Source organism: Hippopotamus amphibius, chromosome 8, assembly GCF_030028045.1.
Source record: "Hippopotamus amphibius kiboko isolate mHipAmp2 chromosome 8, mHipAmp2.hap2, whole genome shotgun sequence".
Taxonomy (NCBI): domain Eukaryota; kingdom Metazoa; phylum Chordata; class Mammalia; order Artiodactyla; family Hippopotamidae; genus Hippopotamus; species Hippopotamus amphibius.
In genome coordinates this window covers 142,741,142-142,758,099 of record NC_080193.1, presented here as the reverse complement: position 1 = coordinate 142,758,099, position 16,958 = coordinate 142,741,142, and the positions used below count along the sequence as shown (strand labels likewise).

At 34.4% G+C, this 16,958-nt stretch overlaps 1 pseudogene; it reads left to right on the top strand.

Moving 5' to 3' along the window:
• Positions 1-2,883: 2,883 nt before the first annotated feature.
• LOC130858249 (lathosterol oxidase-like) lies at positions 2,884-3,771 on the top strand (annotated as a pseudogene).
• Positions 3,772-16,958: the final 13,187 nt, after the last annotated feature.

Sequence of the window (16,958 nt, the reverse complement as noted above, 5' to 3'; positions counted from 1 at the left end):
GGCCTGGGTTCAATCCCTGGCTGGGGAACTAAGATCCAACAAGCCACGTGGTGTGGCCAAAAAAAAAAAAAGACAAAAAAATGTAAAATATGATGTCAAAAATAATCATGGAGGGACTCCCCTGGTGGCTCAGTGGCTAAGAATCCACCTGCCAACGCAGGGGACATGGGTTTGAGCCCTGGTCTGGGAAGATCCCACATGATGCAGAGCAATTAAGCCCATATGCCACAACAACTGAGCCTGTGCAGCACAAAAAGATAAAGGAATCCAAACATAGCACCAGAGATAGTCATCAAATCACAAGAGAATAAAAGAAGAAAGGAACAAAAAAGAACAACCCCCAAACAATTAACAAAATGGCAATAAGTACATACTTATCAATAATTACTTAAAATGGACTAAATGCTCCAGTCAAAGGAAAGAGTGGCTGAATGGAAAGACAAAACCCAAACCCATATATATGCCACCTACAAGAGACTCACATCAGATCTAAAGACATACAGACTGAAAGCAAGGGGATAGATAAAGGTATTTCATGAAAATGGAAATCAAAATAAAGCTGGGGTAGCAATATTATCAGACAAAATAGACTTTAAAACAAAGACTGTAACAAGAAACAAAGACGGACATTATGTAGTGATCAAAGGATCAGTACAAGATATAACAATTACAAGTATATATGCAGCCAATGTAGGAGCACCTAAATACATAAAATATTAACAAACATAAAGAGAGAAATTGGCAATAACACAATAATTGTAGGGGATCTTACCACCTCACTTACAATGGACAGATCATCCAGAACAGCAACAAAAAATCAATAAGGAAATACTGGCCTGAAATGACACACTAGACCAGGTGGGATCTATATAGACCATTTCAACCAAAAGCAGCAGAACACAGTTCTTCAATTGCACATGGAACATTCTCCAGGATAGATAACATGCTAGGCCACAAAAACAAGTCTTAGTAAATTTAAGAAAACTGAAATCATATAAAGCATTTTTCTGACCACAATGCTATGAGAATAGAAATCAACTACAAGAAAACAAATTGCAAAAAATAAACAAGTGGAGGCTAAACAACATGCTACCAAACAACCAATGGAGCACCAAAGAAATCAAAGAAGAAAAAAATCCAAAGATAGCTGGAGAGAAATGAAAATGAAAACAGCAATCCAAAATCTATGGATCAAAAAAGCAGTTCTAAGAGGCAAGTTTATAGCAATACAAGCCTAACTTAGGAAATAATAAAAATCTCAAACAACTTAATCTTACATCTAAGGGAACTAGAAAAAGAACAAACAAAACCCAAAGTTAGTAGAAGGGGAAAAAAATCATAAAGATCAGAGCAGAAATAAATGAAATAGAGACTTAAAACAAGAGAAAAGATTAATGAAACTAAGAGTTGCTTCTTTGATTCCTTTAAAAACTAAAACTAGAGTTACCATATGATCCTGCAATCCCACCCCTGGGCATATATCTGGAGAAAAACATGGTTTGAAAGAATACATGCACCCTCATGTTCACTGCAGCACTGTTTACAATAGCCAAGACATGGAAGCAACCTAAGTGTCCATCAACAGATGCATGGATAAAGAAGATGTGGTACATATATACAATGGAATATTACTCAACCATTAAAAGGAATGAAATAATGCCATTTGAAGAAACATAGATGGACCTGGAGATTATTATACTAAGTGAAGTAAATCAGAGAAAGACAATTATTGTATGATATCACTTACATGCAGAATCTAAAAAAAAGTGATACAAATGAACTTATTTACAAAACAGAAACAGACTTGCAGACTTAGAGAACAAACTGATGGTTTCTGGGGGAAAGGGTGGGGAGGAGGGATTAATTGGGAGTTTGGGATTGACATGTACATGCTGCTGTATTTAAAATAGATAACCAACAAGGACCTCCTGTATAGCACAGGGAATTCTGCTCAATATTCTGTAACAGGAAAAGAAATTGAAAAAGAATGGAAACATGTTTATGTACAACTGAATCACTTTGCTGTACACCTGAAACACAACATTGTTAATAAACTATACTCCAATATAAAAAAATAAATAAACTATACTCCAATATAAAATGAAGATTAAAGAAAAATAGAAGTGTTGGTTCTTTGAAAAGCTAAACAAACCTGATAAACCTTTAGCCAGACTTATCAAGAAAAAAAGGGAGGGGCCCCAAATCAATAAAATCAGAAATGAAAGAGGAGAAGTTACAACTGACACCACAGAAATACAAAGGATCACACGAGATTACTGTGAACAACTATATGTCAATGAAATAGACAATCTAGAACAAATAGATTCCTAGAAATGTATAATCTCTCAAGATTGAACCAGAAAGAAACAGAAAGATATGAACAGACCAATTATCAGTAAGAAAGCTGAATTAGTAATAAAGAAAGAAAAAAAAAAAACTCCCAACAAACAAAAGTCCAGGACTAGATGGCTTCAAAGATGTATTCTACCAAACATTTAGAGAAGGGTTAACACATATGCTTCTCAAAATATTCCAAAAAATTGCAGAGATAGCAACACTTCCAAACTTTTTCTATGAGGCTATCAACACCCTGACATGAAAACCAGACAATGGTATCACAAAAAAAGAAAATTACTGTCTAATATCACTGATGAACATCGATGCAAAAATCCTCAACAAATTAACAAACTGAATCCAACAATACATTAGAAGGATCATACAATATGACCAAGTGGGATTTACCTCAGGGATGCAAGAATGGTTCAATATCTACAATTCATATGACAAACCACATAAAAAATTGAGTAAAAGACTAGCTGGAGTAGCCAGAGCCCTGCAGGAACTGAATTGGTGACTGGCGGTAGACCCTCCCTAGGGGCTAAGATGGATATTGTACTCAATGCTTCAGATTATTATTTTTACACTATACACATATCCTGCCACGTGGTCAGAGGATGACATCTTTTGACAAGCTATCAGTCTCCTGATTATAACAAATCTCAGTGCCTATAACCTTTATTTCTTCTTTGCAACACTGAGTTATTATTTTGTCTATGATTATTTAATAATGAAACAGTCACAATTTTTAAAGAATCAAGTCTATCGAGAGATTATGCATTCTGTCCAGTCAATGCCATGGGTCAGCATCCCCGCAGTTTCACTGTTCCTGCTAGAGGTGAGAGGTTACAGCAAATTGATTGATGGCATAGGGGAGTTTCCATATGGCTGGTTTTGACTCGTTGCTGGTATCCTGTCCTTTCTCTTTTTCATTGACATGCTGATCTACTGGATTCACAGAGGCTGTCATCATAGCACATGAGTGCTTACACAAACCTCATCCTATCTGGAAGATTCCAACTCCATTTGCAAGTCGTGCTTCTTACCCTCTGGATGGCTCCCTTCAGAGTCTACCTGATCACATATACCTTTTTTATCTTCCCATTACACAAGGTAGTTTATTTAGGTTTGTATGTCTTGGTCAATATCTGGACAGTTTCCATTCATGTTGATTTTCATGTTCCCCAAACCTTAAGGCCATTTATTAGTGGCTCAGCTCATCATACAGTCCATCACATGCTCTTTAACCACCATTATGGACAATATTTCACATTGTGGGACAGAATTGGAGGTTTATCCAAAAATCCCTCCTCCTTTGAAGGGAATGTACCATTTGGTTATCTGAAGATGACAGAAGAAGAGGGCAAGAGCCATGCAGGAAATGGTTGTAAAAATGAAAACTTATCCAGTGTAGAGTTTAGAAAGACTGAGTAGATTATTACCCAATTATTAAATATTTTTGATCAAGAAAAATAATCTACATATGTACAGCCAACAGGCATAGCACGTGAACAGTTTCATTTGAAAATCAGTATTGTGGGTGCAGCTGAGGAATGGTAATAATGATAGGTCAAGGGAACATGCCGTGAACACCAAGATTTAACCTCATGCTCGAAACACTGGAAATTGGTCTAAGGGACAAGCTTTGTCTTTCTAGCCAGCAGATCTGTAATTTGTATAGCTTCAACAACAACTTTTAAAAGTTAGAGGATAAATTATTGAGGGGACCAGGTTATGCCCTCTTGCCTTAATTCATCCATATTCATTAAGTAAGATTCATTGTGCTTAATGATATCAAGACCAAACACCGTAATAAAGAAATACTAATATAAAGATGGTTCCTTGTTTCAGGAATGATTAAGTATTCAGTATTGGTATGATTAACAACTATCTGTAGTCCTTTGTTCAAGTGGCAACATCAGTGTGAAAAAAAAATCATGATATAATGTATCAGCAGCTCAGTGACCTGATTAATAGCAGGTGTGATAAGATTATTGTCTTCCTACACATAGAAAACTTATTCTCTGGAGACATTGCCAAATATTACATTTCACTGATGAACAAATAAATTGGAATTTTAGAAAATTTTAATACTACCATGATTTAATCCAGATCTGGGATTATTTAAAGATTTTGATGATTATTGTTTTAAACCCTTATTTAATAAGTGTAAAATTATGTCACTCTGAATATATTTAGAAAGAGAAATTTGATTCCTAAATAATATATTTGACACTACTAGATTTTAAAAATTTTAAATTTTTAAATTTTAAGTTGATGCACTGTGCTTTTGATATCTTTCAAAGTTACAATACTATCATTTTCTATAAAAGGAAATAATTGCTAAGTATTTAGACTTATCACTGAAGATTAGTTTTGAAATCTTATTTTCCTTCCTCTTTTTTCACTTTTCCTCACTTTCTCTGCAAAAAGATTTAGCAAATACTTTCATAAAGAAATGTCACGTGTTGTAACAAATATGTTGGGAAAACATGGTTTGCAAAGGTATTCTATACACTATTTATGTGAAATCAATAAAAGTTGATTATGACTGTTAAAAATTGAATAAAAAGAATATGATCAACTCAATGGATGCAGAAAAATCTTTTAACAAAATTCAACATTCATTAACTCTTTATACCCACTTTATGAAGAGTTAACACACTTCAACACAATAAAGGCCATATGTGGCAAGCCCACAGCCAATATCATACTCTATGATAAAAAGCTGAAAACATTTCCTCTAAGATGAGGAATAAGACAAGAATGTCCATTCTCCCCACTTTTATTCAACATACTATTGGAAGTCCTAGCCACAAGAATCAGATAAGAAAAATGGGAAAGAAAGAAGTAAAATTGTCACTGTTTTCAGATGGCATGATACTATACATAGAAAATCCTAAACACACCATGGAAAAACTACTAGAGTTCAATGAATTTGGCAAGGTTGCATGATACAAAATATACAGAAATCTGTTGCATTTCTATAGATTATGAACTACCAGAAAAAAATTTTTTTTAAATTCCCATTTAGCATCATATCAAAAAGAATAGGATATCTAGGAATAAGTCTAACTAGGGTGATAGAAAGACTTGTACTTGGAAAGCTATAAGACACTGTGAAAGAAATTGAAGGTAACACAAACAGATGGAAAGATATGCCATGTTCATGGATTGGGAGAATTAACATTGTTAAAATGACCATAGGGGTTCCCTGGTGGTGCAGTGGTTAAGTCTGCTTGCCAACGCAGGGGACACTGCTTAGAGCCCTGGTCCAGGAAGATCCCACATTCTGTGGAGCAACCAAGCTTGTGAGCCACAACTACAGAGCCTGTGTACCACAGTTACTGAAGCCCATGTGCCTAGAGCTCGTGTTCTGCAACAAGAGAAGCCACCACAATGAGAAACCTGCACACCCAATGAAGAGTAGTCCCTGCTTGCCGCAACTAGAGAAAGCCTGTGCACAGCAACAAAGACCCAATGCAGACATAAATAAATAAATAAATAAATTTATTTATTTGTTTATTTATTTATTAAAAAAAGACCATACTTCCCAAGGAAATCTACAGATTCAACAAAATTCCTACCAAAATACTGAACATATTTCACACAATTAGAACAAATAATTCTAAAATTTGTATATAAACACAAGAGATCCTGAATACCCAAAACAATCCTGATAAAGAACAGAGCTAAAGGTATCACATTCCCTGACTTCAGACTGTACTACAAAGCTACAATAATCAAAACAGTATAGTGTTGCCACAAAACCATACACATAGATCAAAGGAAAGAATATAGAGCCCATATAAATAAACTCATACACTTATGGTTAACTAATCTATAATGAAGGAGGCAAGAATTTACAATGGGGAAAAGACAATCTCTTCAGTAAGTTGTGCTAAGAAAACTGAACAGCTACAGGTAAAAGAATGAAATTAGAACATTTCCTCACATCATATACAAAAGTGAACTCAAGGTGGATTAGAGTCCTAATGTAAGATGAGAAACCATAAAATTCCTAGAAGAAAACATAGGCAGAATACTCCTTGACATAAATCATAGTAATATTTTTTTGTTTCTTAAGGCAAAGGAAACAAAAAATAAATGAATGGGACCTAATTAAACTTAAAACCTTTTTTTTTTTTTTGCACAGCAAAGGAAACCATTAACAAAATGAAAAGACAACCTATGGAATGGGAGAAAATATCTGTAAGTGATGACTATAACAGGGTTAATATGTAAAATATATAAACAGCTCATACAACTAAATATCAAAAAAGCAAACAATTCAATTAAAAACGGGCAGAAGACTTGCATAGACATTTTTCCAAACAAGACATACTGATTGCTAATAGGCACATGAAAAGATGCTTAACATTGCTAAACAGAGAAATGCAAATTGAACCACAATGAAATATCACCTCACACCTGTCTGAATGGCTACCATCAAAAAGGACCACAAACTGGCACAACAGTGTAAAGCAATTATATTTCAATAAAGAGCTTTAAAATGTGAAAAAATAAAGTAAAATAAATGAGTTTGTGTTTGTGTGCAAAAAGAAATAAAAAAAGGACCACAAATAACCAATGTTGTTGAGGATGTGGAGAAAAGGGAACCCTTGTTTACTGCTGGTGTGAGTGTAAATTGGTGCAGCCATTATCGAAAATAGTATGGGGGTTCAGCAAAAAACTAAAAATAGAACTACCAAATGGTCCAGCAATTCCACTCCTGAGTATAGATTCAAAGAAAACAAAGACACTAATTTGAAGACATACATGTACCTCAGTGTTCACAGCAATGATTATTTACAGTAGCCAAGACATAAAAGCAACCTAACTGTCCATCAATAGGTGGATGGATAAAGAGGTGAGATATCTATATATAGATATACATTAAACACACACACACACACACAGTAGAATGCTACTTAGCCTTAGGAAAGAATGAAATGTTGTCATTTGCAGCAACATGGATGGACCTGGAGGGTATTATGTTTAGTGAAGTAAGACAGAAAAAGACAAATACTGTATATTACCACCTACAGTAGAATCTAGAAAATAAACTAATGAATATAATAAAATGGAAACAAAGTCACAGATTTAGGGAACTGGTGGTTACCAGTGGGGAGAGGGAGGAGTGAGGGCAAGAAAGGGGTATGGGATTAAGAAGTACAAACCACTATGCATAAAATAAATAAGCTACAAGGATATATCACACAGCACAGGGAATGTAGCCAATATTTTATAATACCTTTAAATGGAGTACAGTCTATACAATTTTTGAATTACTATGTTGTACACCTGAAGCTATTATGATATTTTTACCATTATGATATTTTAAACTATACCTTGATAAAAATTTAGAAAATAAATAAAAAATAAAAGTAGCAAAAGAGAGAAGTTACATACAAGGGAACTTGCATAAGACTACTAGCATATTTCTCAACAGAAATTTTTTAGGCCAGGAGAGTATGGGATGACACATACAAAATATTGAAAGAAAAACTCTCAACCATGAATTCTATACCCAGTGAAGCTGTCCTTAAGAAATGAAAGAAGGATAAATAATTTTCCAAACAAAAGCTGAGGGAGTTCATTATTACTAGACCTGTCATACAAGAAATGCTGAAAGATAGTTTTGATTGCAAGTAAGAGGATGCTAATTAGCATCATAGAAACATAAAAAGATAGTATAAAACTCACTAGTAATGGTAAATATAATAGTAAAAGTTATAGTCTATTATATGGTAATGCAGGTGTATAATACACTTACAATACTAAAAGTTAAAAATAAATGTAGTAAAAATACCCATAGTTAGAAAAACTTGTTTTTTAGTTATACAATGTAAAAATATGTAAATTTTAACAACAATAATAAAAAATGTGAGATGTAGGAGAAGTAAAAGTGTAAAGGAATTCTACTGAAATGAAGTCATTGTCAATTTAAAATAGAGTGTTATAATTTTAAGATATTTTAGGTAACCTTCATGGTAATGACAAAGGAAAAATCAATAACAATTACACAAAAGAACAAGATAAAGAAGTCAGAGTACTGATGCCAAAAGACATCGAAACATGAAAAACGATAGCTGGATAAGAAACAAGGAACAATGGATCTACAAAACAACCAGAGAATAATTAACACAGTGGCAATAGTAAATTCTTGCCTATCAATAATTACTGTATACATATTAAATGTTCCAATCAAAAGACTCAGAATGGCTGAATGGATAAGAAAACAAGATACAAAAATATGCTGCCTTAAAGAAACTCTCTTTAACCATAAAGACACACACGAACAGAGAGAAGAAATGAAAAAAGACATTCCAAGCAAATGGTAAACGTCACCCCCCACTCCCCACAAAAAAAGCAAAGGTAGCTATACTTACATCAGACAAAATGGACTTTAAATTAGAAATAGTGAAAAAAAGGCCATTATTCACTATATAATTTAAAAAAAAGTCACTCCATAACGTTATAACAATTGTAACTATTTGTGTACCCAACATCAAAGCACCTAAATACATAAAACAAAAACTAAGCTAAAAGGAGAAATAAACATCAATACAATAATAGTTGGAGGTTTTAGTACTCCACTCTCAACAATGAATAGATCATTCAGAAGAGAATAAGTGTATTTAAACAACACTACAGACCAAATGACCTAACAGACATATATAGAACATTCTAGCCAACAACAGCAGAATTCACATTCTTCTCAAATGCACATGGAACATTTTTTAGGATAGACCAAATGTTAGGCCATAAAACAATCCTTCAGGAAGACCAAAATCATAACAAGAGGATAACTGGAAAAAATTCACATACACATGGAAATTAAACACTTTCCTGAACAACCAATGGATTGAAGAAGAACTTAAAGATAGAAAAATTTCCAAATTAAAATGGAAACAACATACCAGAACTTATGGAATGCAGAAAAAGCAGTACTAAGGGCGAAGTTTATAGCAATAAACACCTGCATTAAGAAGCAAGAATTATCCCAAATAAGCTAATTCTATTCCTCAGGAACTAGAAAAATAACAAGATGAGCCAAAAGTTAGCAGAAGGAAGGATATAAAGCCTAGAGCAGAAATTAAGGAAAGAGAGAACAGGAATATAGATAGTATTAAGTAAACTAAGAGTTGGTTCTTTGAAAAGAAACAAAACTGACAAACTCTAAGGTAGACTAATCAAGGAAAAAGGAGAGAAGACCCAAATCAAAATTACAAGTGATAAAGGAGACATTACAACTGATATTACAGAAATACAAAGGCTTATACGATGCTACTGTGAAAAACTACAGGCTAACAAGCTGGATAATCTAGAAGAAATGGAAAAATTCTTAGAAACATGCAACCTACCATAACTGAATCAGGAACAGAAAATCTGAATGGACCAATTACTAGTAAGGATATTGAATCAGTAATCAAAAACCTCCCAATGAAGAAAAGCCCAGGACCAGATTGCTTCACTGGTGAATTTTACCAAGCATTTAGAGAATAACTAAGACAAATCCCTCTCAAACTCTTCCAAAAAATTGAAGAGGGAACACTTCAAAACTCATTTTACAAGCCAGCATTATTCTGATATCAAAGCCAGATAAGGATACAAGAAAAGAAAACTACAGCCCAATATCTGTAATGAATATAGTTGCAAAAATTCTCAACAAAATACTAGCAAAACCAAATTTAGCAGCACATTAAGAGGCTCATTCACCATGATCAAGTGGAATTTATCCCTGGGATGAAAGGATTGTTCAACACATGCAAATCAATGTTATACATTACATTAATAGAATGAAAGAAAAGAATCATATGATAATCTCAACAGACACAGAAAAAACATTTCACAAAATTGAACATCTGCTCATGATAAAAAACATTTAACAAAGTAGGCCTAGAAGGGACATATCTCAACGTAATAAAAGATCACAAATGATAAGCCCACAGCCAATATTATACTCGTTGGTGAAAAGTTTAAAGCTTTTCCTCTAAGATCAGGAACAAGACCAGTGTGCCTACTTTCACCACACCTAATCAACACAGTACTGGAAGTCTTAGCTAGAGCAATCAGGCAAGAGAAATAAAGGCATCAGACTTAGAGTGGAAGAAGTCAAATTGTCTCTATTTGCAGATGACATGATTTTACATACAGAAAATCCTAAAAACTCCATCAAAAAACTGTTAGAACTAATCAATGATTTTGGTAAAGTTGAAGGATACAAAATTAACATACAAAAATCAGTAGGGTTTCTATACACTAACAATGAACTTTTTGAAAAATAAAACCCATTTATAATAGCATTAAAAACAATAAAATAGGAATAAATTTAATCAAAGAAGTGAAAAATGTCTGCTCTGAAAATTACATTTTCGTTGATGAAAGAAACAGAAGACACAAATAAATGGAAAGGTATTCGTGTTCATGGATTGGAAGAGTAATAATGTTGAGATGTCAATACTACCAAAAGCTATCTGTAGATTCATTTCAATCCTTAGAGTTTGGGATTAAAATATACACACTACTCTATACAAAATAGATAACTAACAAGGACCTACTGTACAGCACAAGGAACTGCACTCAATATCTTATAATAACCTATAATGGAAAAGAATCTAAATACATATATTACATATATAAACAAAAATTATCTATATCTACATATATGTAAACATATCTGAATCACTTTGCTGTACACCTGAAACTAACACATTATAAATCAACTATATTTCAATAAAAATTTTAAAAAATAAGATTCTAATGGCATTTTTTACAGAAATTGAAAAAAAAATCCTAAATTTGTATAGTACCACTAAAACCCTCAATAGCCAAAATAATAATAAAGAGGAACAAACAAGGAGGCATCACACTTCCTGATTTCAAGCTATACTATAAAGCTATAGTAATTAAAATTGTATGGCACTGGCATTAAAAAAAGACAGACCAATGGAACAGAATCAAGCATATGCCTAACAAATTAGGCATAGAAGGAACATCTCTCAACATAATAAAGGCTGTAAATGACAAGCACCCAGCCAACATCATAAATCATATAAGGGCAACTAATATTTGACAATGGAGCCAAGAATACTCAATGGAGAAAAGACAGTTACTTCAATAAATGGTCATGGGAAAACAGGACATTCATATGTAAAAGAATCAAACTTGACCTCTATCTTATACCACTCACAAAAATTAACTTAAAATGGATGAAATACTTAAATGTAAGAAATAAATCCATGAAACTTCTAGGAGAAAACACAGGAAAAAAGTTCCTTGACATGGATCTTGTTAATGATTTTTTAAAAATCATACCTAAACTATAAGCTACAAAAGCAAAAATAAATACACAGGACTATATCAAACTAAAAATTTTCTGCATACCAAAAGAAACTATCAACAAAGTGAAAAGACAATCTATGGGATAGGAAAATATTTGCAAACCATGTATCTGTTATTTATAAAATATATAAAGAACTCATACAACTTAGTAGCAAAAAACCAAGTAATCCAATCTAAAAATGGGCAAAAAAAAAAAAAAAAAAGGGCAAAAAACCTCAAAATGCATTTTTTTCCAAATAAAATATACAAATGGCCAATATGTACATGAAGAGATGCTCAATATCACTAGTAATTAGGGAATTGCAAATTAAAACCACAATGAAAGATCACCTCACACCTGTTACAATGGTCATCATCCAAAAGACAAGAAATAACAAATGCTGGGGTGGATGTGGAGGAAAGAGAACCCTTGTGTGCTGATGGTGGGATTGTAAATTGGTGCAGCCACTATGGAAAGCAGTATGAAGTTTCCAGAAAAAAATTAAAAACAGAACTACCATATGATCCAGCAATTCCAATTCTGGGAATATATCCAAAGGAAATGAGAACACTAACTCAGACATCTTTACTCCCGGGTTCATAACATTATTTTCAACAGCCAAGACATGAAAACAACCCAATGTCCATCAATGGATGAGTGGATAAAGATGATGTGGTATTATATACAATGGAATATTATTCAGTCATTACAAATGAGCAAATTCTACCATTTACAACAACATAGATGGATCTTGAAGGCATTATACTATGTGAAATAAGTCAGAGAAAAACAAATACTGTATGATCTCACTTATATTGAGTTGGCCAAAAAGTTCATTCGAGTTTTTCCATAACATGTTACAGAAAAACCCAAATGAAATTTTTGGCTAACCCAATACATGAAATCTAAAAAGCACACAAAACTCATACAAAAAATTCAGAGATCAGACGGATTATCAGAAGGGGCGATGGGGGATGGGGGGAGGTGAGGGTTTGATGAGAGGGGGAATTGGAGGAAGTTGATCAAAAGGTATAAATTTCCAGTTATAAGTAAGTACCAGGAATGTAAGCTACAACATGATATAGTTAACACTGCTGTACAATATATAGGAAATTTGTTAAAAAGAGTAGACCTTAAGAGTTCTCATTACAAGGTGAAATTTTTTTCCTTGTTTTATCTATGAGATGATGGATGTTAAACCTGCTGTCATCATTTCAAAATCTATGTAAGTCAAACTATATTGTACACTTTAAACCTTAATACCATGGTATATGTCAATTATTTCCCAATAAAACTGGAAAAAAATAGTTCAATGAATAAAAAAGAGTGATGGGTTGTTTGGCAGGGGACAAAAGGGTAGGGTTCATATAAAAAATAATTGAATTCACTGGGGTATAATAGATATTTTACTAACAGGAGGAGTAAGATGAACTTTTTGGGAAATAAAAAGTGTTTACTCCTAGTCTAAGGTAGACTGTTTATCACAAGTTTTGTCTGGCTTTGCCATCAAGACATGTTATTCTTTTGATGATTTCTAGAGTTGCCTTTCTATCCTCATTTAGCAGAGCAACCTCACCATTCGCTCTTGTAAGCTTTAAGGAATAAAAGGCCAAGCAGATGAGGCAAAGTCTCAGTTTGTTTCTTTCACAAAGTGAATAAATGTTTTCTGAAGCAAGAACCTGGAGAGCTGTCACTAGTTGGTAGCACTGATATGGGGCTTAGGTGACTCATGTTGTCTCCTTAAATGTTTTCAAAATAGGTTAAATGTGAATGAACATTAAAATTCTGCTGCCAAATGCCTTCAGGGATGTGAAAATGAATAATCTGTGTAAAAATTGGGAAATCTCTCAGGTAAATGCTTCTCTTTGATTAAACAGGGACAGGATGTAATTGCCCTAGTGTACTGTAATTTGGAAGGGCTTCTGGAGAAGAACCATGTCTTTAAAAATTAAGTATATGTTTGGTTTTAGTGGTAAATTTTATAAGGATTCATGCCATTGTGTAGTGCAGAAGGGAAGTTGAATTAGAAAGGCTATAAAACAAGACATGCACAAATGAAAACATAGTCAAAGTTCTCAATTTTTTCTTTACCCATAAAATGCCCTGGATCTATTTGACTGTTTCTTGAAGAGTTTCTTTACTCCATATGCTTCTCCTGGTATTATTTACGTGGTACAGCTGCCATAGGGTATTGGGATTTTTTTGGTTTGTTTTTTTTTTTACTGTTAAACACAAGATATAAAAACCCATCCATAATGAAAACCACAAAATCCCACAACTCAGAAATGAAGCACATGTATTTCCAAGTATATTAATTTTTCTGAAAAGTCACATAAATACAGTATTTCTCAACGTCAAATGGCCTAATTAACCAGATGGTAGTGAAACACTGTTCTCCAGTGAAGGCATTAAGCCTTTTGTCTGTGACAATCCTAAATGGAGAACACTGTTCACTCTTATTTTATTCCTACCATCCCAGCCTGGAACTAGGTCTATGTATATCTTGGTGGATATGTATGTTTTGCTTGTATTACAATGTGTATAGCCAACAATTATTTTTATACAGCACCTAAACTGAGTGCCAAGAATCCTTGATGCTTTAAAAGAAACTGATATATAGAATTTTAAGAAATATAGAATACCTAGCCAGAAAATCTCTCCATTTAACTAAAAGGAACACAGAAGTTCAGGATTTTTAGTTTTGACTCCAAAAGTAGGGAAAGAAAAATTCTAAACTGGACATACTCCACCATAAACCTACTTTTCTTCTCAAAGCATTTTGCTAGAATTGTGCATAAATGGAACTGAAGCTAGACATCTGCTTTTTCATCTACAATCTCAGTTACCAACAGAACTGAAGCAAACTTTGGAGATAACACAAATTCTTTGCATGGTAACTGAGTTTTTCCAAGCTAATTACAGCTTAAACCAAACAAGTAGGCACCCAACAAATGTTTGTCCATTTCTCCTTTTATTCACCAACAGTGAAGAGAGTCAAATTGAGTGCTTTAAAAAATGTCTTCCCATTTTTTGGCTCTTGAAAACGATAGACACATAGTAACACCTGAGAGCTTAGATTCAGGAGAACATTTTGACAGAAGTCATGAATTTGAGAAACTCTATACTCCAGTCATGTGTGTTCACACATGGAGACAGCCGGCCCAGAGAGATGAAGCTCATGGCCTGCGGACCACACAGCTTGGTAGTGGCAGAGCCAAGACAAGGACTTAAATAACTTTACCTCACGATCTTCCCATCGTGCCATGCTGCCTCCTCTTTACTGTGACAGGTGTGGCAGCCTTAACTACATTATCCTTCCCATACAATTCCAATGACTTGCTGGTTTTGTATAAGTGCTAAGTCATCTGAGGAATTAATAAAGGGAATACCTCTTTGACGATACACTAAAGCAGTGTATAATCATGCATGTGAGAGAGAACAGATGTCTGATGATTCATTTCCCGAGAATGGAGTCAAGTTTGCGGAGGTGACCAAAGGCTCATACCAGACAGTAACGTGCAAAAGTTCATGCCAAAAGTAACAGAACAAAGGGAGGCTGCGGTAACAGTCATAGAGGAAGTCTAAGCCCTCCAGTCAAAGAGTAACAAAGTCCATATTGTAACCACATTGGTAGGCAACCTTCAGGAAAGCATGTGAACCCTGTAGGACTCAGCCAATGGGGAACCAGGGGAGGGATTTGCGAACTAGGGGATAAAATGCTTGCCATAATCATCATCTCGTGTGTGCCTGTCTCTCTGGCAGACACCGGCTCTTGCAAGACCGTTAATAAAGTCTCGCTTTGCTGTACTCCGGGCTCCCATGTCCTTTCTTGGGTAATCGGACAAGGGGATTTATTTCTTGCAATTTATACCTTATATGTATTTAACGTCTGCAATTTGATGTCTTGATATATATATACCTTGTGAAGCGAGCTACATGTAGGTAAACATTTTTTTTTTTGATTTTAAAAATAATCTTTATTCTTTAGAACAGTTTGAATGTAAATGAAAATTGCAAAGAATGGCGTTCCCATATACCCCACACACTTTCCCTTATTATTATTATTAACACCTTACATTCATATAGCGCATTTGTCACAATTTTTAAACCAATACGGTAGTTCACTCAGACCTCCTTAGTTTTTTTTTTTTTTTTTTTTTGCAGATATTTATTATTATTTTTTTTTTGGGGGGTACACCAGGTTCAATCAACTATTTTTATACACATATCCCCATATTCCCTCCCTTCCTTGACGCCCCCCCCTCGAGTCCCCCCCACCCTCCCTGCCCCAGTCCTCTAAGGCATCTTCCATCCTTGAGTTGGACTCCCTTTGTTATACAACAACTTCCCACTGACTATTTTACAGTTGGTAGTATATATATGTCTGTGCTACTCTCTCGCTTCCTCTCAGTTTCCCCTTCACCCCCCGCCCCCTCCCATACCTCGAGTTCTCCAGTCCATTCTCTGTATCTGCGTCCTTGTTCTTGTCACTGAGTTCATCAGTACCATTTTTAGATTCCATATATGTGAGTTAGCATACAATATTTGTCCTTCTCTTTCTGACTTACTTCACTATGTATGACAGATTGTAGTTCTATCCACCTCATTACATATAGCTCCATCTCATCCCTTTTTATAGCTGAGTAATATTCCATTGTATATATATGCCACATCTTCTGTATCCATTGATTTGTTGATGGGCATTTAGGTTGCTTCCATGTCCTGGCTATTGTAAAGAGTGCTGCAATAAACATTATGGTACAAGTTTCTTTTGGGATAATGGTTTTCTTTGGGTATATGCCCAGGAGTGGGATGACTGGATCATATGGTAGTTCTATTTGTAGTTTTTTAAGGAACCTCCAAATTGTTTTCCATAGTGGCTGTACCAACTTACAGTCCCACCAACAGTGCAGGAGAGTTCCCTTTTCTCCACACCCTCTCCAACATTTGTTGTTTCCAGACTTTGTGATGATGGCCATTCTGATTGGTGTGAGGTGATACCTCATTATGGCTTTGACTTGCATTTCTCTGATGATTAGTGATGTTGAGCATCTTTTCATGTGTTTGTTGGCCATCTGTATGTCTTCTTTGGAGAAATGTCTATTTAGGTCTTCTGCCCATTTGTGGATTGGGTTATTTGCTTTTTTGGTATGAAGCTGCATGAGCTGCTTGTATATTTTGGAGGTTAATCCTTTGTCCGTTGTTTCATAGGCAATTATTTTTTCCCATTCTGAGGGTTGCCTTTTAGTCTTGTTTATGGTTTCTTTTGCTGTGCAAAAGCTTTTAAGTTTCA